This window comes from Mauremys reevesii, linkage group 4 (assembly GCF_016161935.1).
Source record: "Mauremys reevesii isolate NIE-2019 linkage group 4, ASM1616193v1, whole genome shotgun sequence".
Classification (NCBI taxonomy): Eukaryota; Metazoa; Chordata; order Testudines; family Geoemydidae; genus Mauremys; species Mauremys reevesii.
In genome coordinates this window covers 74,284,768-74,312,556 of record NC_052626.1, presented here as the reverse complement: position 1 = coordinate 74,312,556, position 27,789 = coordinate 74,284,768, and the positions used below count along the sequence as shown (strand labels likewise).

At 45.3% G+C, this 27,789-nt stretch overlaps 2 long non-coding RNA genes across 2 annotated transcripts in view; one reads left to right on the top strand and one right to left on the bottom strand.

The window, feature by feature from the left end:
- Positions 1-1,323: 1,323 nt before the first annotated feature.
- Positions 1,324-10,200, top strand: LOC120402890. Its single transcript, XR_005597346.1, has 3 exons — positions 1,324-1,348; positions 2,946-3,038; positions 10,183-10,200. It is a non-coding gene; the product is annotated as an uncharacterized LOC120402890 (long non-coding RNA).
- LOC120402891 overlaps positions 8,481-27,789 on the bottom strand; it is a 204,428-nt gene continuing 185,119 nt past the window's right edge. Inside the window, exon 3 of the long non-coding RNA XR_005597347.1 lies at positions 8,481-8,590. This is a non-coding gene — a long non-coding RNA (uncharacterized LOC120402891). The remainder of the gene's footprint in view (positions 8,591-27,789) is intronic.

The window sequence follows — 27,789 nt, the reverse complement described above, 5'->3', positions numbered from 1 at the left end:
GCCTTTTCTATGCTAGGGTTTTAACACACGCCAGTTAACATATTCGCTAACATGTTAAAAGCACCTTTTTATCCTAGTGAAGACCAGGCCTAAGTGACTTTGCAGCACAAGTTCTATGGAAAGTCAGTTTTTCCAAGGTCAGTGGGATTTGTGCTTCTAAGTTATGTCGGGGCACTCTTGCAAATTCCACCTGGATTGCTCATTATTTGGAAGGGAGCAAATCAGTGAACTATCTGGCAGTGTAAGAGTCTGCAGACCACAGTTTGAGAACCACAAGTCTAGATCTTTGAAGACAATTGGTAAAGGGTCCTTATTCTGTAAGGACATAGCCAATAGTTGTCATATACATATTGGAATTACTGCACGGCTGTTGGTATCATATGTAAAATACAGCACTATTCAGCCAAGCAGATGCCATTCATTTGGGGGAGGGGCTGAAGAAAGGAAGGGGCAGCCGCCCATGAATATCTGTTAGCAGTCATCATTAGTACTTTGCCCCTCAGAGAACATATGGTGCCAGGTAGACGCTGGGGCAGGTTTGAGAGAGAGGGGGGAACCAGAGAGGTAGGCAGAACAGGCAAATCCATCCACCAACGAGAGAGGAGCCAGAAAGGTAGGAAGGGCAGGCAGAAGCTTGTTCTGCTTTTGTGAGGCATGTTGACCTGGGGCTTTGAATATTGCTAAACATGACAACAAAACGGATCCCTCTACAGATGAGTGCTTATCACCAAGGCACTTCCTCAAAGAAAACCTGTTGGACGACACAGTTCAGGTGAGAGGGTGATACAAGGAGACTGCATGCCAGGTGGGACGGTGTTACTATCGGAAAGACTGGGCAATGGATGGAAGTTTGATAATGAATGGGAGACTGGTCGGTACTGGTTAGGAGGCCAAGCCCTGGTACTAGCTGTAGGTGATACTTAGCAGGTAGTTGCCACTAGTTGGGGTGGGATAAAGGCAGGTGGGTGCCTGGCACTTTACCATTAGGATATAATTATTTTACTGTATTCCAGCTGGTTCCCGTTGAAGTCTATGGGAGTCTTTCCACTCACTGCAATGGGAATTGGTCAGGCTGGAGAGTTCTCACTGCATATTGTTAATTTAGAGTGTGCTGGAAGGGGTTTTATTCTCTAACAATGTTTCCAATTACTGCTGGCGAGAAACAGATTTAAGGCACTTAACTGAAGTCTATTGAGCTGACATGAATCAGATTCATTAAATTAATCTAAATAAATTGTCCCTCAAAGAAGGAAGGGAAACAGGTAGAGGCAAACCTGTCCCCAGAGAGAGATTTGGGCAACAGTCTATGCAAAGCCTGGTTAATGAGTCTGAGTGCTGGCTCCAGAAGGTGAAGGGATGTGTGTGTGTGTGTGTTTGTGAAGGGGCCTAGGGTGTTTTTGCTGCATGCTGGATATAACGGCCTTGTGGTATCTCACTCTGCACAGGATGATTTTTCTGTCTCCATTCTGTGGATGGATGTGCAAGCAGCTAGTATTTTATCCCACAACCAAAAATGAATATTGCAGCTGTGTGAGCACCACCCACTCCCTTCTGTCTGGAATAAAAGGCTCGATTAAATGAAGGGAGGCTCCAAGAAGCAGACAAATTACATTACAAAGAAAGAGAGATTCAAGCTTCTCATGTTTGGTGCCAGTTCCTTTATGGACTGTTCATTTATTTAATCCTGCAATCTCCGAGGCTGGTTCAGTGACTCAGCTGGTGTTAACCCTAAAATCTCTGGAGCTGGTTCACTGAACAAGTCAGTGTTAACTGTTAACCTAATCTCTGGTGCTTCTACTTTGCATAGGTCAGGATTAACCCTATAATCTCTAGTGCTAGCTCACTAGTAAATCCGTGTTAACCCTATAACCTCCAGTGCTGGGAAAGACTGCTTTGCCCAGATTGCATACCAATCCCAACTCTGAATCTAAAGAGGCATCAGATTGTATGAAATCAAGTATGAAATGGATTACCATGAATTGGCAAACTCCATCTCTCCCTCTTGACTCTGGCTTTGATATGGCAGTCAAATTATGTGTGTCCTTCATGTATAGCTACTTGAATCTTTCCTGGAGAAGCATTAAGGGTCAACTTGGATAGAGCAGGAGAATCAGTCCTAGGCAGCGGGATCCAGTATTAGAGAGAGGAGAGCCCGCCACCTCTTTCCTTTCCATTGTGAGTCATAATTGGGTTCTTTCAGGATCTGTCTTAAAGTCTCTCTGCATCCTGATCTTCTTTTGCTGGGAACTAAAGGGAGATAATTTGTCATCTAGCACTTTCAATTATGTCATAGCTGCAGAAATGGAGTCTGAGACAATGTGTAAAGATTTATTAGATCACTCACTGGACATTGATATTTCTTTAGGGGAAAGCTGGAAATGGGGTGAAAGTGTAAAGGATCAATGTCTGAAGGGCATAAAACCTCCCAGATTTTGGAGTGGGGAATGTATGGGACTATTATTATCCTCAGGGGGATTGGATAATATGCATGTGCCGAAAAAGAAAAAAGGAAAAAAAACCCAAACTCAGAAATGACACAAAAATAGTGAGTGGTTAAAAGACAACTAAAATAGAAACAATGTAAGAGTCAAAAAATGAAAATAAGGATGCACTGTGGTTTTTAAAAACTGTATATTGACAAGTTTTATCAAAATAAATAGAGTGGGGTAAGGCTTAAAAATAACTAAATATTGAACGTAGGAAATGTTTAATATTTAAAAAATTATAAAGACAACAGCCAAGGATTAAAAACTAGGTAAGAATAAAAGTAGAGGCTTTCAACAGAACAATAACCTCCCTAAAATTAATAGCAATTAACAACAGGCAGGTGGTGGGACAATGGGAAAGAGAGAAAAAAAGTTCATGATTCTTTAGCTGAAATTAACATGCCTAGCATCACTCTGAACTAGACGGTGAAAGCATTACTCTCTGCTTTACTCTCTTAGGTGAGCAGCTGCTCAAATGAGGAGTCCCACTGGTGCCACAAGTACTCCTGTTTTTTTTTACTGAAATCAGTGTATGGATAACTGCTCACCAGAGTGAGTAAGGGCTTCTCAATTCGTCCCTCGGCTTGTATGTTGTATCTGTTTCCTTGCATCTTACATTTGTGTGTTTTTTTGTTTTTTGTATTGTGAGCTTTTCAGAGCAGAGTCTCTCTTCTTTCTTGTCTGTGCAACATCTAGTACATTTTAGGCACTACTGTAATATAAATTGATGATCATTATCATTATTCATGTTGGCCTCTTAATTTGCCTTCTTTTCCGGAATTTATATTAACGTGTGCTATTAATATATGTTCATGTTATGTATTTATATACCTATATGCAACAGGGCCAGATTATGCTCTTACTGAAACTGGTGAAAATCCCTAGTAACAAGACTGAAATCAAGGAGATTACTCTGGATTATGACCTGTGTAAATGAGAGCAGGATTCTTAACTTTCAACCCCACCACAGCTCTCAAGGTCTTGGATAGGGTTGCCAACTTTCTAATTGCAGAAAACCGAACACCTTTACCCTACTCCCTGCCCTGCCCCTTCCCTGAAGCCCCACCCCTGCCCTGTCCCTTATCCAAGGCCCCACCCCCACTCACTCCATCCCCCCTCCCTCCATCGCTCGCTCTTCACTACCCTTCCTCACTCACTTATTTTCACTGGGCTGGGGCAGGGAGAGGGGATGAGGGCTCTGGCTGGGGAGTGGGCTCTGGGGTAGGGCCAGGGATGAGGGGTTTGGGGTGCAGGAGGGGGCTCTGGCTGGGGGGTGGAGCCAAGGGGTTCGGAGTGTGGGAGAGGAGGCTCCAGGCTCAGGCAGGGGGTTGGAGTGTGGAAGGGGGTACAGGCTCTGGAGTGGGGGTGGGGGTGGGGGTTCTGGGGTGGGGCCAGAAATGAGGGCTTCAGGGTGCAGGAGGGAGCTCTGGGGTGGGGTTTGGGATGCAGGAGGGGTTAAGGGCTCTGGGGATGAGGGTTTTGGGGTGTGAGAGGGGTACCAGGCTGGGGCCAAGGAGTTCAGAGTGAAGGAGGGGGCTCAGGGCTGGGACAGAGGTTGGGGTGTGGGCTCTGGGTGGCGCTTACCTCAGGTGGCTCCTGAGAAGAAGCAACATGTCCCTCTGGCTCTGCACGCCACCCCTGCGAACAGGCACCACCTCTGCAGCTCCCATTGGCCACAGTTCTCAGCCAACAGGAGCTACAGAGCCAGTGCTCCAGACTCCCTGGCCCCCCCTCCGCCTAGGAGCCGGACATGCCAGCCGCTTCCTGGGAGCCGCGTGGAGCTGGGCAGGGAGTCAGCGGTGCTGACTGGAGCCACCAGGGTCACTTTTTGAGCAGGTCTTCTGGTCAAAAACCAGACACTTGGCAACCCTAGTTTTGGATCTCCTTCAGGGGACCACTGAGATGGGAATAAGACCCTGCATCATCCTCTAGCATCTTCTGCAGAGTAGCAAGACTGTCTGACACATTAAAGATTACTGTGTGTCTACCTAAAAATATTGCAGAAAATAAAAATAAAATCCAATCAACCTACTCCCCTCTCCCACAAAAATAAGGTTAAAGGATGTAAACAGGACAGGCTGATCATGGCTGTTTGTGATCTGCATGAATCAATGATGCCTTGGAGTCTGTGACTAACTGGATTACCATTGGGTCTTGCATCACCAGGCAGGAAAATGTGCATCAGCCTGTTTCCTTGTTTTTGAACCCTCCAGACAGAGAAAACTGGAGTGATTTTGCTTTTAGTCCATGAGTTTGATAATGCTCCACTTGTGGCATGGTGTCTTCCACCAGGGATAGAGCAAGGTTTAACACAACCGGCCTGGATCTATCCCCAAACTACTATTGGCAGGCGGCAGTGGTGGGGGTACTGATAGAAAATAAGTGAGTTCTAGAAGCTGCCTCTTCAGAGTATGACACTGAGATGGCAGACCCCCTAGGGTTTTTTTCACCTTCCTCTGCAGCATGGGGCAGGATCACTTGCAGGTTTAAACTAGTGTAAATAGTGGAGTCTCTGTGACTTGAAATCTTCAAATCATGATTTGAGAACTTCAGTAACTCATCCAGAGGTTAGGGGTCTATTACAGGGGTGGGTGGGTGAGATTGGCCTGCAATGTGCAGGAGGTCAGACCAGATGATCACAATGGTCCCTTCTAGTCATAGAGTCTATGAACTGATCTGTGTGATCATATTGTAATCTGCTGTTGCTTCAGCTCATGTAAACACACTATATGTGAGATGGAATAGTTACAGAGTTATTACTAGAGATGAGTCCAAACCAAAATCCTGCCTTTGAACACCTGTCAACCTTGGAAATAAGTAGAGCCTGAGCCAACCTTTGTTTTGGATCAACCTGTACTCGTTATGGAAATAATGCAAATGAACTGGTCTCCTCCTGGAAGTCTAAAATCACATACTGTGTTCTCCAGTTAGTAGGAGTGGGGTAGGAGGAGTCAGACCGAGATACTCAATGGGCACCCAAATTGCAATTATGCTCCTCACTGGGCCATGTAGTTGCAGCCACACATGCTGCTGCAACAGATGAACCTATAAAGCAAGAAACTATTTCACAGGCTGAATGCAAGAGTAGGAAAAACTTGACTAGGGAGTGCAATCCAGTGCTCTAAGCAGGGGAGTGGGAGTCAGGAACTCCTAAATTCTAACCCCACCTCTGAAATTGCTTCTTTCTGTGACCTTGGTTGCAAGTTGCTTCACCTCGCTTTACCTTGGTGTGTCTGTCTTTAAAAAGGGCATAATAATACTAACTTAATGGGAATGATCAGGGTTAGTTAATATTTCTAAAACACGTGGAAGGTAGTAATTGTGAATTATTATTACAAATGATACTAAGTAATTATCTCTTTAAATTTACAAATGTGTAGTCGACAGAACTAAGCAACAACAATTATTTCATTTTAATGAGTATCTTTTTGTGTATAATTGAAAATGTAATTAGGACTTTAATAATAAAAAATAATAACTATGCTTTGCACTTGGAACATTCCAGCTAAGGATCTGAAAGTGCTTTACAAACAAACACTAATCAGTTAAGCTTCACAATATCCCTGTGTATCATTTTCTCCATTTTACAGCTGAGGAAACTGAGGCAAGAGTGATCACATGGCTTACTGAAGGTTATACAGAAAGTTCATGGCTGAGCTGAGCTTCTGACTCCTTTTAAGCCTAAAAACAGGACAAAATTCCAATGAGAATTCCATCCTGACTGAACACTGATAAGAATTAGAGATGTGACGTGGCCCTATCCGGCCACGATGGCCCGAAACTTGAGGCTGATCAGCTCCTAGATCTCAGTAATATCCATTCACATGTTCTTGGCAATTCTATTTGCATTGAGGGGGGTTATTGTTGGTGGGTTGTTCTTAAAAAAAATATCTAGGTCCATATCCTGCTCCCACTGAAGCCAATGGAAGTTTTGCCCAGGATCAGATTCTGTCTGTTTTAAGATGCTAAAACTGAAAGGAATCCCAGAGGGAGAAGCACTCTATTCTTATACGGAGTTATTACCACCTGTTTAAATGGTTTAATCTATTACATATTGAATTGAAGAGAAGTGTAATGTCTGCATGGTGAACTTCCTGAGCACATTGAAGAAACAGCACAGCTCTCATGACTAGGAAACTGATCATCCCATGGGGTTCTTTGTTGGGAGTCTGTGATACTCAGCACCCTGAGGAGATGTCAGCATATCGCAGAATCAGGGCCAATACCACTGGCACAGTGCAGCTGTCACATACAGATGGCGTTGCACTTTGTGTCTCTGTCTCTGTCTGCGATGCTGTCGCCTCTCCCTCCATTCCTGCTGCCTTGTAGACTGTGAGAATTAACCCTTGAGGGCTCAGCCAATTGCTAGTTCATCATTTAGCAGTAAGGCATTCCCTGGGAAATATCCCACTCTCTGACTCCTCCACCTCAACCAAGCTTCACAATGTGTACCAGTATTAAATTGTTTGTTTAAAACTTATACTGTGTGTGTGTGTATATATATAAAATATAGTCTTTTGTCTGGTGAAAAAAAATTCCCTGGAACCTAACCCCCCCATTGACATTAATTCTTATGGGGAAATTGGATTCACTTAACATCGTTTCGCTTAAAGACGCATTTTTCAGGAACAAAACTACAATGTTAAGCAAGGAGTTACTTTATTTTTTCCCTAATCCTTCTGGTTATGACGTGACACCTTTCTTAGAGGGACATCTTGCCACATGCCCTGGGATTCTGTGCTATGAGAATCACTGTTAGGCAACCCCAAATAATTTCCAAATGTAAAGAGATCTCAGGAAAATGTAATAAAGGGAAAGATATTGGATTTTTCTTAGCAGCACCCAGGGAATCTCTATGTTAAGCTACTGTAGGCACATACCATCGAACTGTGTTCATGATGTAGTACCCCCGGATCCTGGCAAAGTGCAGGTGGAAAGAAAAACACTCTGGCTTATTCCTCTTCTGCTTGTCTCTGCCTGGAGTTCAGCGACTGAGCATTGCTCTCAACTGCAAAGCCTCAAGTCCCACTCACTATGACAATTGCCCCCCAGATCTGACTGAATGCATTAACACATGCAGCAGCTGTGGCACCTCAGGTTCAAGAGGGACTTCTAAAGCACCTTTCATAATGAGGTGAGCACAGCAGAGTTGCCAGTGCCATCCAAGGGACTTTGAAAGACGTCTGATGGCATTTGAAAACCATTCTCTGTGTGTAGAACACAGCTGGTGCATTTCTCTTCACTCCTCCTTTAAACCTAAAGAAATTTACTTGACAAATTGGGATTTGCATTTCTGAGGTGCTAATCCAGTGCTCCAGTTTATTCCACCTACCTGATGTCCTGACCCACTGTTTCTGACGTCATAATTGGTTGCCATGGAGGCGATTATTATGTCACAGGCAGAGGAGTAAGGGGCTCGGGATGGGGATAACTAGCAGGAGCAGACAACTGAACTCCTAAGAAATGTGGATCCTGTTTTCATGAACATGCCTCAGTAATAAAGAACACAAGGAGAAGCTTATAGGAAACATATACTGAACTGTGACTAAATAAGGTGATTTTTGCAAAATCCCATATGGCTTTAAATTCTGATCTCAGTGACAACCCCTCTGGAGCCAATGAAGACAGATTAGAGGAGAATATGGCCCATCACATCAAATATGAATCTATTTTACCATTAACATTCACTCTCCTCCCCTCCCCGCTAGGATTCCGTGCTCTGTGAGCTCTACAGGGGATCGGGATTCATGCAGGGGGAGAAAAGAGGCTTGTCCCAAAACCACAGAGAAGACTGACTTTTGGAGAAAAATGAAATATTGAAGTCACACTTTGCATGGGCTGGTGAGGGCTTACGAAAGCAGAAGCTGGGTATCTGGCTTGGCATAAGTTCAGCTCTGCTCTGCCTATGTGAGGGAGCCAAGCCCTGTAAAGCTCAAGGAATCATCCAACAGGGCTTCCTTGTCCACTATGATTAATGAGACATGGGGGTGTTGGGAAGGAAAGATGTTGTATAATTGCGTTCACAGGGATGCAGTCCAGTGATTTGAAGATTCTACTCCAGCTTCTCTTGACTTGGCTTCATCAACATTGTGGCTCTTTCATGCCTAGTTTCAAAAGTGCAGAAACATACTGAGTGCTGCTATCCCAAGTCAGACATGCAGTTCAGCAATCCAATGCTTGACTGCACTGGGGAACATACTGAAGAGAACAATCCTGCATAAAGAAGAGAGATATAATTAGATGGGGTCAAATAGGTCTGTCCTAACCATGGCTGCCACCATCCGTTGATCAGTGTCATTCGTGGTGGTGGTGGTGGTAGGGAGCTAATGCTTTCCCCGTTAGGTCACTACACAATGCATAAACATTTTGTACAGACGGATTTGTGGCTAAGGCACAGGGCTGGGACTCAGCAGATTGAATTAAATTACCAGCTTTATTACAGGCTTCCTGTGTCATCTAGGGCAAGTCCCTTAGTCTGGCTAAGCCTCAGTTTTCCATCTGTAGAATGAGGAGACTAGTACACACCTACTTTCTAGGATGATTGAGAGGTAGAGCTGGTGAAAAATATTTTTCACAGAAAATTTAAAAATAAAATATTCCTCCCCCCGACCCCAGAATTTCCCATTGACAAACCAAAACTGAAAATTAGGCAATGTGGGTTTTCAAAAACTGTTGTCTTTTTCTTTTAATTGTTTTTTTTCAGGAACAATCAGAAAATTTCTACCAAAATGAGAAATCCGGAATGTTGAGCTCTTTCTAGTGTGAGGATAAACCCACTAGTGTTTGTGTGGTGCTCAGACACTACAGTGATGACGGACATAGAAGTAACTAGACCTCAATGGTGCAAGGTGATGGGCACTCTGGCCCTGATCCAGCAAAGCATTTATGCTTGAGCTCAACTTTAGGCATGAACTTCAATGGGACTTCTTACAGGACTGAAGTTAAATGTGTTTGAGTGCTCAGGAAGGACCACAATGCTCAGCACCTTCTAGGATTGAACCCCTAGAGAATGACAGAGGCTTGCTGTTATGTCCAGTATTTCCAATGGCCAGAGCACTGCAGCTTTAGAGGGGAGCCAGTGTCCCTTTTCAGCGCCTAGCTCCATGTGTGTTTGGTACAGAGTAAAGCTTTCTGTACCATAGCCAACTGCCTGCTCCAATCAATCTAATCCAACGGTATGTAGAAGCAATTAAGTGAGACCTATGATAGCACAGTCAGCACTTGGTGCCTCGGTCCTGATCATTTTCACAGACTCACCAATGGAAAATTATTAGTATATCATTTTTTAAATTATTTTTGGCCATTAAAGTTGGGGCAAAGCTGCTGGTTTCGGCTCTGCTGTTCATTTCCTGTCATCTTAAAAGGCTTTAGCCTAGCAATTAATGAAATAAACAACCAGGGCCATCAGAGTACTCAGCACCCTGCCCATCACCACAGGACACCATATAAACAGCTGCCAGCTTCCCCTCCCCTGGCAGCAGGAGGCCCTGGAGGGCTTGGGGGAGGGACAGAGTCTGTATTTTGCTCTCTAGAGTATGCTGGAGCTTTTCAGAAGCTTTTAATTACCCAGCCAGCAGCTGAAATAATGAAAGAACTTTCAAATGTGGCGGATGATGCTGTGAAATATGCAATATAATGGAATCTGTATAATTGTATCCAGGAGACTCAAACAACCCTATCTTTTTCTTTTCTAAAGGCTGAGCACGTTCTTGGAAGGCAAGAGAGAAAAAGAGGTTCTTTAGGCTTTTGGATGACTTGGGTGGACAAGCCTAGCTACAGGACTCAGGAAGGCCAAGAGGACACTAAGCTTCTACCATTTACAGGTTAGAGAAACAATGTGACCTAGTGCTTAGAGCAACCAGCTAGGAAGGAGTCAAGACTCTTGGGTACTATTTCACTAAGTCTCTGTGGAACCTTGGGCAAATCATGTCACCTCTGTGCGCCTCAGTGTACCCAGCTATACAGTTGGTACAATACCTCCTTCTCAGGGATGTTATGAGGCTTAAACAGTGAATGAATACTGAACAGTACTTGCAAAGTTTCATTAATGCTAGGTGCATTTATGGCTCTATATAGATGATGATGATGATGACATTTTTATTATTGTTACAAATTCAGGTCAAGCAGCTGATAATTATTGTGGTTAAAGATAAACAAACTGCATCAGTTGGAGGCTTGAGGGGAAAATTATTTACAATGAATGAGGCTGTTTGCTGTGTAATTTCTTTCTTCATGACTCCTCTGGAGATCTGGGTACGATATGAGCCATATGTGTAACGTGAGGAAAGCCGAGCTCAGAAGCAGTGTTACGTCTGTAGCGAGGTTCCTGTATCAGATGGGGGAAGGTTACTGAGGCAAAAAGGGGTGACCTGGGTCACTCAATGAATTTGATCTCAGTTTCCTTTTGACTCCCGGTCCTTTGCGGTAATTGCTAGACCACAGGGTCTCTGAGCCCATGGGGCTGGAAAAGATCTCTGGGCCCATATTCCTCCAGGGGTGTAGGATTCTCTGCTACAATGAACCTCTCTACATGTTTTCACCAATCAACTCATTAGCTTTTCCGGTAATGGATCATCCCCTCAGCACAATGTTCCATTGTCAATATGACCTCATTTGGGGGAATATTTTCCTGACACTGCTGTTTGTTGGACTACTAGACATCAAATGTGTTTTTACTGGTGATGCACACAAATTCTTGGGCCCATGTCTCCACATTTACTGTCAACACACAGAGTATCATTAGCCACCCCTCTTTGTTACTTATGGCCTCCCACACTGTCCCCTCATTGAGCCAACTAAAGCTACCCAGTCACTGCCAGAGCACTTGCCACCCACCAGCAAGCACTGCCCTATAAGCCACACCCAGCCACTCCATCCTGTCATCTACAGTCCCAGTTTATGTTCATTAGAAAGTGGCTTGAATCAAAATCTCAGATGAGCCTGAACCAATAAGTTAATATCTCTACAGTAGACTGCATCAAAATCCTGGATCTGAATGCTCTTAACTTTCAGGAATTGGGAGTGGGTTATATGGATTCAAAATCTGGATGCAGATTTCCCACAAAATCTGGAGTGGATAGAGTCAGGTGTTTGGATTATCTCATTAAAGGGAGAGATTTGAGCTGTGAACCCAGATCTTTCCAAGGGACTAACTCACCATTTGTGGTGTTAACGATGCCGTCAGAGACTGCAGAGTATTTTCAGTGGGTGTTGTTTTTTTTAAAGAAATGTGAAGTTATAACCTTTCTCTTTCCATGATGTTCAGGCTTATGAGGCCCATTATGTGTGGTTAACTGCGAACTAAACAACACTGATTCAGCCTAGAGATTATCCTTGGTCTCTAAATAACAAGTCTGTCTCATTCTCTTATTTTGTGACATGTTTAAATCATTGGAACTGATGCAAAATAGAAAGCACAAGCTGATGACTGTAAATAAAATGGGAAATTTGAGTCAGATACCCCCTACAAGTGAATGGAAACAAGCCAGATAACATTCCGAATTATGACAGTGGAGGTTGACAGGCCCTGGCAGCTTCAATGTTGGTTATGAGGCCAATAGAGCAGAAGATTGACTAACAGTGTCACACTGGGCATCCTCACCAATTTGCACACAGGCCAAGTGGGGTGAACTCCCAGCCAAATCCTCCAGTATGATGAACAGAAGAAGGCTTTGCCCTACAATGGAGATGGGGATTGGTGAATGAATGGAAGGACAAGAATAGCAGTGAAATGGCCTTCGTCCCGTAAAGAGCTAATAATGAAAAAATAAACAGAATAATTCTTTCCCCCTCTCCCTACAAATTGACTGGCATGTAACAAGCAGCCAATTGGCAAAGACAATTGGCTTTATTTCTAGGACAAAGATTTCCTTTGACAGGGGTTTGTAACAGTTTCTAAACAAATGGCTCAATAAATATTTATAAAGCCTATGGTGCAACTGTGTAACCGTGGCAAGTAGCCTGTCCCTTTTCCTGGATTTCTGGGGTGTGTCGCTGGGAGCAGTAGCCACAGTGTTCTGCCAGTTGTGCCATTTAGCCTTGCAATTGTTTAGGGCATTAACAGGGTATTTCTTCTTAAGAGGAAACAACATGATGGGGCATTTTAATTAAGGGTAGACAATAGCCCACTTTGAATTGAAGCAAGATTCCACCATCATTTTAAACTAAAGAAATGACCAGTGGCCAATTTGGCACAAACTTCATGTGTGCAGGAAGGAGGTACTGTTGCCTGGAAACTGACCAAATTCTGTACTGTCTGTTCACAATGGTGTGAACATCTCCGGCAATTTACCATCTCATTTCTTTGCTCCTTACTGAAACACTCAGAAGTCTTTTTTCACCCCCGAGATAACTGAATTTCTCTACTACTCGGACATTTTTTTTCTTTTTAATAATCTTGTTTGGGGGGAAAAAGTCTCTTGACAGCAGCTGCTATTACTGAAGTTAACTTGTAACAAGTTTGTGACCAGTGAATTGATCCAAGCTGGCTAATTGGTGCTATTTCTGTAGGTCTGCACATAAAACGCTTGCCATGGTTTCCCCTTCTGAATGAATGCAGCTAGAGACGTGTGGGTTTCGGTTGAACAACTGCACATTGATTCCAATCCAATTTATATTAAACAGACTTCAGGTTTAGTTGTGTTTTTCCATCTTCTTCAGCTATTGGTGTCAAGCCTGTTCTCCAGCATCAACTTGTTAAGGGGGCATTATTTCAGGGATCAGTTTTATTCCTGTTGTTATCCTCTCTTACTTGTTTTCATCCTTGATTATATAAAGCACCAGATTACATGAGTTGATGCTTTGAGCCTGCAGAATATGCACAGAAACAACATATTTCAAATGTAAGAAAATCTGTAAATAAGCCAGAGGGCCTGATTCTCCCCTATCTTACACTCTGTTGTGTCGTTTTACACTTGTGCAAAGGGAACACACAGTGAGTGTAAAATGCTGCTGTTCTGGTTTGGTATCATTTTAACCTCTGTGACAGGGTCGGGCCAGATGGCTACAGGAGAGTGATCAAAGGCAGATATATTAGCCTCAGATTAAGCAGGTCCCTTTTCCCTGGGTAAAGTAACAGGGTGGTTCCAGAACAATCAGGAACTTGCTGGAACCAATTAAGGCAGGCAGGCTAATTAGGACACCTGGCGCCAATTAAGAAGCTGCTAGAATCCATTAAGACAGGCAGGCTAATCAGGGCACCTGGTTTAGAAAGGATCTCACTGCAGTCAGTGAGGGGCGTGCGAGGAGCTGGGAGCAAGAGGCACACAAGTAGCTGAGAGTGAGTAGGCATACTGCTGGAGGACTGAGAAGTACGAGCATTATCAGGAGGAAGGTCCGGTGGTAAGGACAAAGAAGGTGTTGGGAGGAGGCCATGGGGAAGTAGCCCAGGGAGTTGTAGCTGTCATGCAGCTGTTCCAGACACTAAAGACAGCTGCAATCCACAGGGCCCTGGGCTGGAACCCAGAGTAGAGGGTGGGCCTGGGTTCTCCCCATCCCCCACAACTCCCTATTTGATATAAGAGGAGTTGGTCTGGACTGTGGGTCCCACCAGAGGGGAAGATCTCTGGCCTGTCCCCTGACCCATTAGGTGGGCCAGCAGAGACTGCGAGGGATTGTTTTCCTCCTTTCCCCATGCTAGCCAGTGATGAGGTTAGCCGAGTGAACAGCAGGTTTGTGCCACTAACAAAAGGAGCCAAACTGAGGACTGTCGTGAACCTCTGAGGCGAGAAAATCTGCCAGAAAGCGCAGAAGCCACCAAGTCAGAGGAGGAACTCTGTCACACCTCCCTGTGGATTGGTGTGAATAATAATACAAAGTGCAAGTCAATGGGGAATTAGGACCAAAGACTTCAACTAAGCACCAGAGGCTCCTCTGATATCTCATGGTTAGACAGACTTAGGACTTATTCGTGTCAATAGTCCCCTTGAGACAACAGGCCTACTCGTTTTGAGTAAGATGAGCAGGGTTTTCCCCTAAACCTTCAACCAGCAGAGCTTTGGTCCTTATGTGTTTGTTTTAATCTGTTCAGCTGCATTTCCATACTTAGCTGGAGCTGCTAATTGCTACGACCTGTATGGAATGTGGAATGCTGCACTGGATCTTTCATTTCATGTAAAAGTGGAGATTTTCCTGCACCCTGGTTTTACCTGTGATCATGAACATGCTATTTATCCTGTGGCACCAGGAATCAAAGAGGCAAAATTGGACATTATGTATCATTTTTTCTGCCTTTGTGTTATGATGTGGTCTAAGGAAGCTCATTTTAATGGGTACATTGAGCTATCATTGGCCATCATTCCCTATCTCTGGGTTCTGTCACTGTCTTTGTTGCAGAAGGGACTGAGTGGTCGAATTTTAGCGCATTATCCCTTTTCAACTGGGTAAGGATACCAGTTTATTTTAGCACAGTGGCTGATAGCTATTCCTGCCTCTGTAGGTAACAGTCCTGCTTTGGCAAAAAGCTGGATTGGATGAGCTCATGGGTTTGTCCCCATCCTTAACTTTTTTGATTCTTGCATATTGATCTGCTACTAATTCTTCCCTAATTGCTTCTTCATATAGTATTTGTCTGTACTGGAAGTCAAGGCTGCCTATCTTGTGTGCTTCTCAGCCACAGTTAGATATTTTAAGACAGATTTTAATGATATATCAAGTAATTTTTGCATTTTTCTTTGAATTTGCTGCTGCTGTATTTGTCTTCCATGAATGCCACAGAATAAGATGCAACAAAATAGAGGTTTATATAACTCCTTCTATACTCAAGACATCCCAAAATCTTAAAATAAAGCAAAGAGTTGGATACTAGAGCAACAAATCCAGGGGCTTCAGATAAGAGTCATATTACTGGATAGAGGACCAACATGACCCTAGGATTCCAAAACAAAGTCCCTCAATCTTCAGCTTTGAAAACATAGACCTCACCTACTTGAATTCAGTGCAGTCTGCTCTAGTTGGAGGCATCTTCTCCGTAGGACGCATACACACAAAGCCAATGTATTACAGTAGGTGTGCAGAGACTGTAAGCAAGTATGACAACAATCTTGCACTGTCTATGTTGCAGAACTCGTGTACCTGTGTGTGTATGTGTCACTGGCTTAACATAGCTTCACGTCCCTTTTGTAATGGTGTGATAACCAGGGGGGCGTTTTCAGCTGGCCGTCCGCCCATGGCGGCGCCCGGGAGGGAGGAGGAGCAGCGCAGCGGACCTCGCGGCACTGCGAGAGGTCGTCCGCTGGTCGGTGCGGCGGCCGACCTCCGCGCGGGCGGACGCGGGTTCGCGGTCCGGGTCCGCCGCTTGAGCTGCCGCTGTCATGCCTGGGCGGAGGGAGGTCAGCGAGCCGGGACCAGCGCCCCTCTGCAGTCATGCCTCGGCGGTCCCAGGTCAGTCGCCCCTCCCTCTCCTCCGGCCGCGACTGCGGGCCCGCATCGCCGCCCAGCCTCCCCCCCGGCCCCAGGGGCGCGCCCCCTTTTTTTTGCCCTAGGCAGCACCAGCTTGTTTTTCTGGTGCCTAGAGCCGCCCCTAGTGATAACTCCAGCAAGGAGTTCTGGCAGCCCCACTTGGGAAAAGATTCAGAAAAACTAAAGAAAATACAAAGGGGGGCAAATAAAATAAAATTAAAAGCTCAGCAAGAAGGAATGTGAAGAGAGCCTGAGAAAGCTAGATTTATATAATCTGAAAAAGAGAAGAGTTGGAAGGGGGGGAGGGAAATATTATATCAGTCTGTGTATACCCCCAAGACAACACTGTAAATAAAGGGAAGGGAATTAGTGGCAGTTGAAGATGACAGTAGGACAAGGAGAAATGGTCTAAAGCTAATGGAGGAGAGGGAGGAGTTTAGGGTAGATGAGAAGAACAAACTCTTAACAGTAAGAACTGGGAAGTGGAATAGGCTCTTTGAAGGAGGTGGTCAGGACATTAGTATCAGAGAGCTAGTCTATAAGGTGTGTATCTACCTATTGTTCTCATCCCTCTGGTACCTGAGCACCTGCGATTCAGGAACAGGCAAGTCACTAGCGGAAATTATGTTGAGAGGATCCCTGCAGATTGCAGAGGACCCAATTAGATGAGACAAATGACCAGGGGAGGCTCTAGCTTTTGTGCCCCCCCAAGCACGGCAGTCAGGCAGCCTTCGGCGACACGCCTGTGGGAGGTCCCTGGTCCCGCGGATTCGGTGGCTTGCCTGTGGGAGGTCCGCCGGTCCCGCGGCTTCAGCGTACCCGCTGCCGAATTGCCACCGAAGCCACGGGACCTGCGGACCTCCCGCAGGCACGCCGCTGAAGGCTGCCTGACTGCCGTCCTCGCAGGGACCGGCAGGGCGCCCCTCCGTGGCTTGCGGCCTCAGGCACGCGCTTGGAATGCTGGTGCCTGGAGCCGCCGCTGCAAATGACCATTTCTGACAGGACTATCTGTGAACAAAACAGGCTGCAGTGCCCCTTTCAAAGCCCCCTTATGGGGAAAGCAAGTGAGGAGAAGGTCTGCTGCTTTACAACAGCTCAGAACTTGTGGCTTCCTTTAACAATAAAAGGAGGAGTAGCGAATGCTGCTTTTCCTTCTATTTCCAGAATATTAAAGGGCCAAATCATGACTGCCTCAGACTAGCAGGCTAAGCCCATCCTGCGTGGGGGAGTGCCACTAACAATGCCTGCAGTACTGAAAGGCTCAAAGGGATTGTGGGGAAATCACTGTGCCTGTGCACTGGACAGTTCCATTGCACTCACATTGGGAGTGGCCAGGTAGCATGTGCTGTGGCTAAGCAGGCTACTCCAGTGCCTCCAGAAGCATTACACCGGTTCCTGATTAATCCATGCAAGTGACCGGGGAACACGAGTTGCCAGAATCATGAAAAGTGAAGTGAGCTGCCCACAGATGCATTAGGTTTATGCTGGGGATTCCATAGGCAGTGTGTCACCTTTCCCAGGGTGCACCTTCTCGCCTCCAGGGTGCCTCTGTAGGACCTCATTGCAGCGCGAGGTGATGGAAGAGCGTGTGAGCTCTGCCAGGCTTCCCCATGCTTTCTGGCCAGTGAGCTGTTGCCAGGATCCACAATCTCACTGATCTGACATTCATTCTTTCCTTGACAGCATGACAGAGCCCTGCTTACCTGCTTGTCAGAAATGATAAGTATGAATCCCCAGCATAAACCTAATGCAGCTGTGGGCAGCTCACTTCACTTTTCATGATTCTGGCAACTCGTGTTCCCCGGTCACTTGCATGGATTAATCAGAGGTACAAGAAACAATCCTCTTGTTAATTGCATTCTGCATGGAAAGGGAAACTAGTTTCCCTTGAATAAACCCAAGGGTTACTGTCCATGCAACCCCCTGACATTCTGCCTAGAAAAGGCCAATCTGTCCATCAATTGTCTATAGCATTACTTGGGGACATTACCATGGAGTGACAGGGCACACAAGTCGCAAAAAACACATTGGTATTGTGAGCAGGCTGCCTCTCGCTCCCTCCCCTTGACAAATGAATGTGCCACAAGATCTAGTACATGACTAAACTCAATCCCCTCTCCCTAATTACCATTATGTGGAAGATTGCACAGTGTTTGCAGCAGAGCCAATCTCCTTTATTTCAATGGGAACAAGATCCTTCCCAGCTGGACAGTGTAAGCCAAATTATGATGATTATTTATATAATAACCCTACTCACCTTACTCTCACACAACCTCTGATGGAGTTGGCCCTATTAGTATCAACAATTGGCATAAATGCCACATGCCACTAAAACACTCTTTCCTCTATTTTAATGGTCCAAGTGCCCAGTGGTTACCTGGTTCATATTTTTCCTCTGTCTCAACAATGGCTCCTGCAGATCCCTGGACAGTTATACTAAGCACATGCACAAGTAGTCATTACCATATTCTGGGTGCCCAGCACTGCTTCTTAAAGGACCAAAATAAGCTCATTACTTCCCAAATGAAACAAGCAGCCTGCAATACATTCCTCCCGCCCCTCTTAGGCCCTGAGCTAAAGCCCACAGAAGTTGGTTGAAAGATTCCATTGAATTCTATTGACTTTGACCAAGCTCATAGTGCATTGCAGAAAGTTTCTTCTCTTATGGAATCTAACTTTACCAGTCAGCTGTCCATAGGGTGACCAGATGTCCCGATTTTTATAGGGATGGTCCCGATATTTGGGGCTTTTTCTTATATAGGTGCCAGTTACCCCCATCCCATGTCCTGATTTTTCACACTTGCTATCTGGTCATCCTAGCTGTCCATCATCCCAAGACAGTATTAACATAATCTTCTATATTAAACAGGGGAAACATTTTTATCTGTGTATTGGTCAGGCTGCATTACCTTTTCACAGTATAAGATGTTTCCTAGCGGAATCTGGTTGCACACCAAGCAGACCATTTGCTTGTGCTCTGCTCTTTAACACCCTGGCTGCATTAACCATTTTCACTTTTATACATCTCCAGATCCCTGCAAAAATAACCCCGGAACATGGGTCAGTCAGAGCACAAAAATAATACCCGAACCAGCAAGTCTAGAGGAGCCAAAGAGAAAACCCCATAAAGCCTTATCTGGAGAACCTGCCCATGCACTACATGAAAAATGAAGTGTATGGATCTGAACTTGTGTATGCAAAAGCACGACTTACACATTGGAGTTGATTCTTGCCTTGGATCACCATCACCAAGTTTTTAGGTTTCATTTTGTTGTGGTGGAGGAAAATCCCACTTTCTCTCACTTTGGGGGCTTTGTTTTAAATCTGGCTCCCAAAGTGACTAGTCACTTCTGAAAATGTAGCCCCATGTCTCTAAATCTGTGTCCATCAATATTTTGAGCCGTTTTTCACTCGTAAACCCTTTGGGGCAAATTCTGCACTAATTCCCCCCCCCCCCCGAGCCCCCACTGAGCCTGATTCCATTCCCTTTGAAATCTATTGGTATCTTACCACTAACTTTAATGGCAGTGGGCAGTGGGAAGCAGTGGTGGAAGTGAGAGCAGGTTTGGGCTCATACCTTTTGAATAGACTTGTTAATGGCAATTCTGCTCTACTCATAACAGTAATGTGAATTTACACAACTTCAAAGCCAGAATTTACATTGCTGTGTAAATCCCCTGTGGCTTTGAACTGAGGTTTGTAGACATTGAAACAGCTGACAATTACATTCTATTACCAACAATGTACACACATCAGGAAATGACACCTTTCTTAGTGCTTTGCTCGTCATCTCCGAGTGAAGAATGTGTGCTGAAGCTACACTTAATGAGCATGATCTTTGAGTCATCTCGCTTCATAAGTAAGTTTCCCTATTCTGAGGTGAAAGAGATAATGAATCTTTTACAAAACTACGATTAAAAGATGTATTGATTTCCACCAGACAGCCCCATTCACACTCCTGATTGTGTGTACTTTGTTCTCCTCTGAATTGGAGTCTGGCCTGCAGCCATATCAAACTAAGCAGTGCAAAATATTGCCTGAATAGATAGCTACTATTTCCCTTTTGTCAGACATTGCCACAAGGGTAATGGGAAATTGCCAGAGGCAGCAAATTATGCAAAATCCTTGAGCAACAATTATTAGACCTGCCCTCAAAATGATACTGTCACAGCTGTACTGACCCTTTAAGATGGGTCCAGCCCCACCTGTGACACACTGAATAAAGACTGGGAGTGGCTGGGTCACTACAAAAAGTAATTTTCCCTCTGCTGATACTCCCACCTTTTTGTCAACTGTTGGAAATGGGCAATGTCCACCTTGATTGCATTGGCCTCGTTAGCACTACAAAAGTAATTTCCCCACTCTTGGTATTCACCTCTTCTTGTCAACTGTTGAGAATAGGCCACTTCCACCTTAATTGAATTAGCCTCATTAGCACTGACCCTCCCCACTTGGTAAGGCAACTCCCATCTTTTCATATGTTGTAATATTTATACTGCTTACTGTATTTTTCACTCCATGCATCTGATGAAGTGGAGTTTAGAGCTTATGCCCAAATAAATGTGTTAGTCTCTAAAGTGCCACAAAGACTCCTCATTGTTTTTGCTTATTTTCTTCACCTGGGGGATTAGCTAGTTACATGGCAGGCAGGTCAAGTGGCTAAAATCAGGCTGCCTGGGGTGGAGAGAAGATAGAAGCCTCTGGAGATCCAAGAGAAGAGAGGTACTGTGAGGCAGGGCTGGGACCTGGCTACAGCTTTAACCATTACACAGTGCCAGGAAGAAGAGCTGTGGAATCCCTTAATGAGGAGGAAGGTTTGGGCCTGAGGGGCCAAATAAACTATATATTTATAAATACTTAATAAATCGGACTCACAGGATGTGGGAGTATTATGTTAAGCAATTCAGGCTATGAACAAGCTATTATGGTAATAAGGGGAACGGATGGCTGTGTGACTGACATGCCATGCACTACCAGGGACAGTGCCTTGCTGCAGATATACTGTTGTTTGCAGCCTTATTTTGATATAGAATAATAATATGAGTCTTCTGTAGCACCTTCCGTTCTAGGATTTCAAAGTGCTTTCTGAATATTAGTGAGCTAAGTCTCACAACACTCCTATGAAATGGGTTGGTACTATTGTGTCCTCATTACCCAGATGGGGCACAGAGAGTTTCATTACTTGTCCACAGTCAAAGAGCAAGTCAGAAAAGAATCCAGGAGTCTTCTCCCCTCACCAGGGACAGTACTTTATTATAGTATTATTGTTGTTATTTATCAATAATGTGTTTAGGTGCTTTATAGCCAGGTATGAAGAAAAGGTATCTACCCCAAATTGCTGACAATCTAACCAGACTTCCTTCCATCCAAGCACTTACATGGCCTCCTTCACTGGAGCACCTCACAAACATTAATGAATTTAGTCTCATAATACCCCGGTGAGGTATTAGCCTCATTTTATAGAGAGGGATCTGAGCCATGGAGAGGGGATGGATTTGCCCAAGGTCACACAAGTCAGTTTATGGCAGAGCTGGGAATGGAACCTAGATCTGCTGTGTCCAAGTCCAGTGCCTTAATCACAAAACCAGCATTCTTCCTTCACCACAAATGTACAGCATACGTTATAATCTATGCAAAAGTAACGTGGTCTGCCTTTACTTCTCTCTGTGTGCTTAAAGCTAAAGAACAGCTTCAGCTTTGTTCATTTCCCTTTCTGGGCCTGAACCTGAGCTGCTTCTTGAAGTTAAAGAGAGTGTTAAAAGATCTGTGATATATCAAGATGGGCTATAGGGATCATTTCTTAATGCTGAAGAATTCTTCCCTGAGTGAATAATTTGGCAATCTCTGCTCCCCAGCTGCTCCCTTAGGCACCAGGGCTCAGCACACCCAAGATGAGAACATTATCATGTGGAAAAAAAAATCCTGTGGAAAGAAATAAGGGCACCTGTATTAGTGAAATAGTCATGTTGTAGAGCTCTCTTTGAAGGTGAAATTCACCCCTGTGCAGATGGCCAGCATGGGTTTACACAGGATTAAAGTGATGCATAAGCCTTGTGCTTACCCTTTGCTCCAAGCTGAATTTCACTCTGAAAGCTTAATAATTTCCACTGCCTTCTTGCTAACGCTTTTGCATGTTCATTGTGACCAGAGGTTGCACCTCTAATCTATGAAAGGACACAAAATGTTGGTCTGAATTATTAATAGTGATTTCACAGTTTATTTTATTTAGATCAAGTCCCTTTTCTCCCAAGGATGCAGTTAGTGCTGCTGGCTCTTCCCTTTCTGATTGTTATCCCTATGAAGACTGGATTCTTTGTATTACGGATCTGTCTCCAAAGAGAGATTTTTCCCTTTGCTCTGAAACCAGATTTTCACTGAGTCGGTTGTGCTTTCCCTTGAGGCCTTGGTTAGGAAGTCCCAGCAGTAATTCACTATGCCAGTGATACATGCAGGTAAAGCTGAAGAGGTTCCAAGGAGCAGGTCAGCAGGCATCTATTGTCGTCCACCTTTCATTTTGCTCTCAATAACTGAGCAATATTTTCTGAAGATGGGTTTGTTGTCTAGACCCAGGGCAGCTGATCTGTGGTATGATAGTCATCTTTGCAAGTGACGAGAGAAGGGTGAGCATATGATTACTGCCACATGGGAATGGCCATCATATATTTTATGTTACAGGGTATTCAGAGCTTTGTTTTCCTCCCATTGTTCAGACTGTTCTGAGCAGCAGTTAAGGAGAATGGGAAGTGCTTGACTGATTTGTGAAGGACTAGAATGCTCTTTGAATGTACTGTTAGACTTATGGTGACTTAGAATTTGTAACGACTGTGTTAAATAATGTGCTAGGGCAATAAGGGAAACTATCACAGCTTGTGTAGGTGCAAATCATGTTTTCTAACTTACTAAAGTTGTTTACCTAAGAGACAATAAAGGGGAATTTGTGGATGTAATTTTCTTTGATTGAAGGATAGGGACATAGGACTGGAAGTGGAAGGGATCTCCTAGGTCAAGTCCAGTTCCCTGCTATCACAGGCAAAACCTGTCATTTAATTCTGTTTCTAAATTAATCAAGCTCCATTTTAGAACTAGTTAGACTGTGTGTCCCCACTACTTCCACTGGGAGGCTGTCCCAGAACCTCATTCCTCTGATGGTCAGAAACCTCCTTCCAATTTCCAGCCTAAATTTATTCATGACCAGTTTATTCCCATTTGTCCTTGTGCCAACATTGTCCTCAAGCTTAAATAGCTCTTCTTCTGCCATGGTGTTTACCCTCTTGATGTATTTTTATAGGATTTGTACTATTACTCCAGTCCTGTAGAACATACAGTTTTCCTGTACAATATTCCAGTCCTCCTCTGTATTGGCAATACCTCCCAACTTTGGCCTGGTTTACACTACGAGTTTAGGTCAAATTTAGCAGTGTTAAATCAAATTAACCCTGCACCAGTCCACACAATGAAGCCATTTACTTTGACATAAATGGCTCTTAAAACCGATTTCTGTACTCCTGCCTGACGAGGGGAGTAGCGCTGAAATCGACATTGCTGGTTCGAATTAGGGTTAGTGTGGCTGCAATTTGACAGTATTGGCCTCCGGGAGCTATCCCACGGTGCACCATTGTGACTGCTCTGGACAGCAATCTGGAGTCGGATGCACTGGCCAGGTAGACAGGAAAAGCCCCGCGAACTTTTGAATTTCATTTCCTGTTTGTCCAGCGTGGAGAGCTGATCAGCACAGGTGACCATACAGAGCTCATCAGCACAGGTAACCATGCAGTCCGAGAATCGAAAAAGAGCTCCAGCACGGACCATACGGGAGGTACTGGATCTGATCACTTTATGGGGAGACGATTCCGTGCTAGCAGAACTACGTTCCAAAAGACGAAATGCCAAAACATTTGAAAAAATCTCCAAGGGCATGATGGAGGGAGTCCACAATAAGGACTCCCTACAGTTCCTGCCTGAAAGTTAAGGAGCTCAGACAAGCCTACCAGAAAACCAAAGAAGCAAACTGACGCTCCAGGGCAGAGCTGCAGACATGCCGCTTCTACGCTGAGCTGCATGTAATTCTAGGGGGGGCCTACCACCATTACCCTACCCTTGACCATGAGTTCCAAGGAGGGGGTACTCTCAGCCATGTCTGAGGATTTTGCAGATGGGGAAGATGATGAGGAGGAAGAGGACGAGCTTGCAGAGAGCACACAGCACACCTTTCTCCCCAACAGCCAGGATCTTTTTCTGAGCCTGATTGAAATAGCCTCCCAATCCTCCCAAGGAGGTATCTGGACCATGAAGCCAGAGAAGGGACCTCTGGTGAGTGTACCTTTGTAAATATAAAACATGGTTTAAAAGCAAGCGTTTTTTAATGATTAATTTGCCCTGAGGACTTGGGATGCATTTGCAGCCAGTACAGCAACTGGAAAAGTCTGTTAACGTGTCTGGGGATGGAACAGAAATCCTCCAGAGACATCTCCATGAAGCTCTCCTGGAGGTATTCCAAAAACCTTTGCAGAAGGTTTCTGGGCAGGGCAGCCTTATTCTGTCCTCCATGGTAGGACACTTGACCATGTCATGCTAGTAGCAAGTAATCTGGTATCATTGCATGACAAAGCCTGGAAGTGTATGGTCCCGGTGTTTGCTGGCATTCAAGCAACATCCGTTCTTTATCTCACTGTGTTATCCTCAGGAGAGTGATATCATTCCTGGTAACCTGGTTGAAATACGGGAATTTAATTAAGGGGACATTCAGAGGTGGCCGTTCCTACTGGGCTGTTTGCCTGTGGCTGAAAAGAAATCCTCCCCGCAGTTAGCCAGGTCGGGGGGGGGGGGGCATTGGCACTGAGCTGTTCGCGTTTGGCTAGCAGGGATCTTCCCTGATACCAGCCACATGGTGGGAGGAGCGGTAAAGGGATCATCCCAGAGAATTGGATTGGGGGGTAATTTGGTTTCTGCTGCTGCACGTTAACACGAAAACCGCAGCACTCAATGGGCTTTGCTTGGTAAGGGAAAGGAGGGTGCTGCTTTTATGAAGGCTGCAGAAGCTGAAAGACAATGGCTTACCATGGCTGCATGCAAGCTGAATTCTGTTGCCCGGCCCTGTGTCTGTGATCTCTAACACCAAAGCCACAGGCACTCAATATTAAGATGCAAAATATGACCTTGTACCGAAATCACATGTGCTATGTAATGTGAATAGTGTTGTTCACCATGAAAGAGTATACCCATTGTTCTGTAAAATGTATCTTTTTAAATACTTCTCTCCCTTTTTCCCCTCCCGCAGCTGCAAATTTTTCAAGCCTCCCTCCTCCATCCTGAAGGCTATCTCAGATAAGGCGGCAAAAAAAAACGCACGCGAGATGAAATGTTCTCTGAGATCATGAAGTCAACCTGCAATGAAAGAGCTCATCTGAATGAGTGGAAGGACACAGTATCACAGTACAGGAAAGTGGCCAGTGAACGTGAGGACAGGAGGGATGAACGTGAAGACAGGAGGGACGAGATGAGAGGTGGCGGCAGGAAGATCAGAGGAGGCAGGATGCAACGCTGGGGCTACTGCGGGATCAAACAGACATGCTCAGGCCTCTGGTGGAGCTTCAGGAATGGCAGCAGGATCACAGAGTGCAGCTGCAGCCCCTGTTTAACTGCCCTCCGCCCTCCCCAAGTTCCATAGCCTCCTCACCCAGAGGCCCAAGAACACGGGGGGGAAGCTCCGTGCACCCTCCCACTCCACCCCAGTGGACAGCCCAAGCAACAGAAGGCTGTCATTCAATAAGTTTTGAAGTGGCCTTTTCCTTCCCTCCTCCCCTCCTCCCACACCCCACCCAGGCTATCTTGTCACTTTTCTCCCTATTTTTATGACCAATTAATAAAGAATACATGGTTTTTAGATGATAGTGACTTTATTTCCTTTGCAAGCAAGCTGTGACCGAAGGGGGGAGCGTGGGTGGCTTACAGGGAATGAGTCAATCAAGGGGGTGGGTTTTCATCAAGGAGAAACAAACAGGATTGTCACACCGTAGCCTGGCCAGTCATGAAACTGGTTTTCAAAGCTTCTCTGATGCGCAGTACTTCCTAGTGTGCTCTTCTAATCACCCTGGTGTCTGGCTTCACGTAATCAGCGGCCAGGCGATTTGCCTCAACCTCCCACTCCGCCATAAACATCTCCCCCTTACTCTCACAGAGATTGTGGCGCACACAGCAAGCAGCAATAACAATGGGAATATTGGTTTAGCTGAGGTCTGAGCGAGTCAGTAAAATGTGCCAGCGACCCTTTAAATGTCCAAATGCACATTCTATCACCATTCTGCACTTGCTCAGCCTATAGTTGAACAGCTCCTGACTACTGTCCAGGCTACCTGTGTATGGCTTCATGAGCCATGACATTAAGGGGTAGGCTGGGTCCCCAAGGATAAATATAGGCATGTCAACATCCCCAACAGTTATTTTTTGGTCTGGGAAGTAAATCCCTTGCTGCAGCCGTTTAAACAGATTAGTGTTCCTGAAGACGCGAGCGTCATGAACCCTTCCTGGCCATCCCATGTTGATGTTGGTGAAACATCCCTTGTGATCCACCAGTGCTTGCAGCACCATTGAAAAGTACCCCTTGCAGTTTATGTACTGGCTGCCCTGGTGGTCCGGTGCCAAGATAGGGATATGGGTTCCATCTATTGCCCCACCACAGTTAGGGAATCCCATTGCAGCAAAGCCATCTACTATGACCTGCACATTTCCCAGAGTCACTGCCTTTGGTAGCAGCAAATCAGTGATTGCTTTGGCTACTTGCATCACAGCAGCCCCCACAGTAGATTTGCCCACTCCAAATTGATTCCCTACTGACCGGTAGCTGTCTGGCATTGCAAGCTTCCAGAGGGCTATCACCACTCGCTTCTCAACTGTGAGAGATGCTCTCATCTTGGTATTCTGGCACTTCAGGACAGGGGAAAGCAAGTCATAAAGTTCCATGAAAATGCCCTTATGCATGCGAAAGTTTTGCAGCCACTGGGAATCGTCCCACACCTGCAACACTATGCAGTCCCACCAGTCTGTGCTTGTTTCCCAGGCCCAGAATCGACGTTCCATGGCATGAACCTGCCCCATTAACACCATGATCTCCAAAGCACTGGTGCCTGCGGTTTGAGAGAATTCTGTGTCCATGTCCTCATCACTCTCATCGCTGCACTGCCATCGCCTCCTCCTTGCCTGGTTTTCCAGGTTCTGGTTCAGCATAAACTGCACGATAATGCGCGAGGTGTTTACAATATTCATGACTGCTGCGTTGAGCTGAGCAGGCTCCATGCTTGCCGTGGTATGGCGTCTGCACAGGTAACCCAGGAAAAAAGGCACGAAACGGTTGTCTGCCGTTGCTTTCATGGAGGGAGGGCGAGGGGGGCCTGATGACATGTACCCAGAACCACACGCAACAATGTTTTTTGCCCCATCAGGCATTGGGATCTCAACCCAGAATTCCAATGGGCGGGAGAGCCTGCAGGAACTATGGGATAGCTATGGGACAGCTACCCACAGTGCAACACTCTGGAAGTTGACGCTAGCCTTGGTACTATGGATGCATACCGTCAAATTAATGTGCTTAGTGTGGCCGCATGCACTTGGCTTTATACAATCTGTTGCCAAAAATTGATTTCTGTAAAATCGGAGTAATCCCGTAGTGTAGATATACCCTTTGTGTCAATAGCAAATTTCATTAGTGCACTACTGCTTTTTGTGCTAAGGTCATGACTGAAAATGTTAAATAAGGTAGTTTCCAAGACCAGTCCTTGAGGACCTCCTCTAGTAACGGCCCTCCTGCCTGAATTTTCTCCTTTCATCACAGCCTGCTGTCTCCACTGTAGTCAGTTCCTTACCAATGTTAAGACTCATGTACTAATCTCCATCTCCTCCATTTTAACTA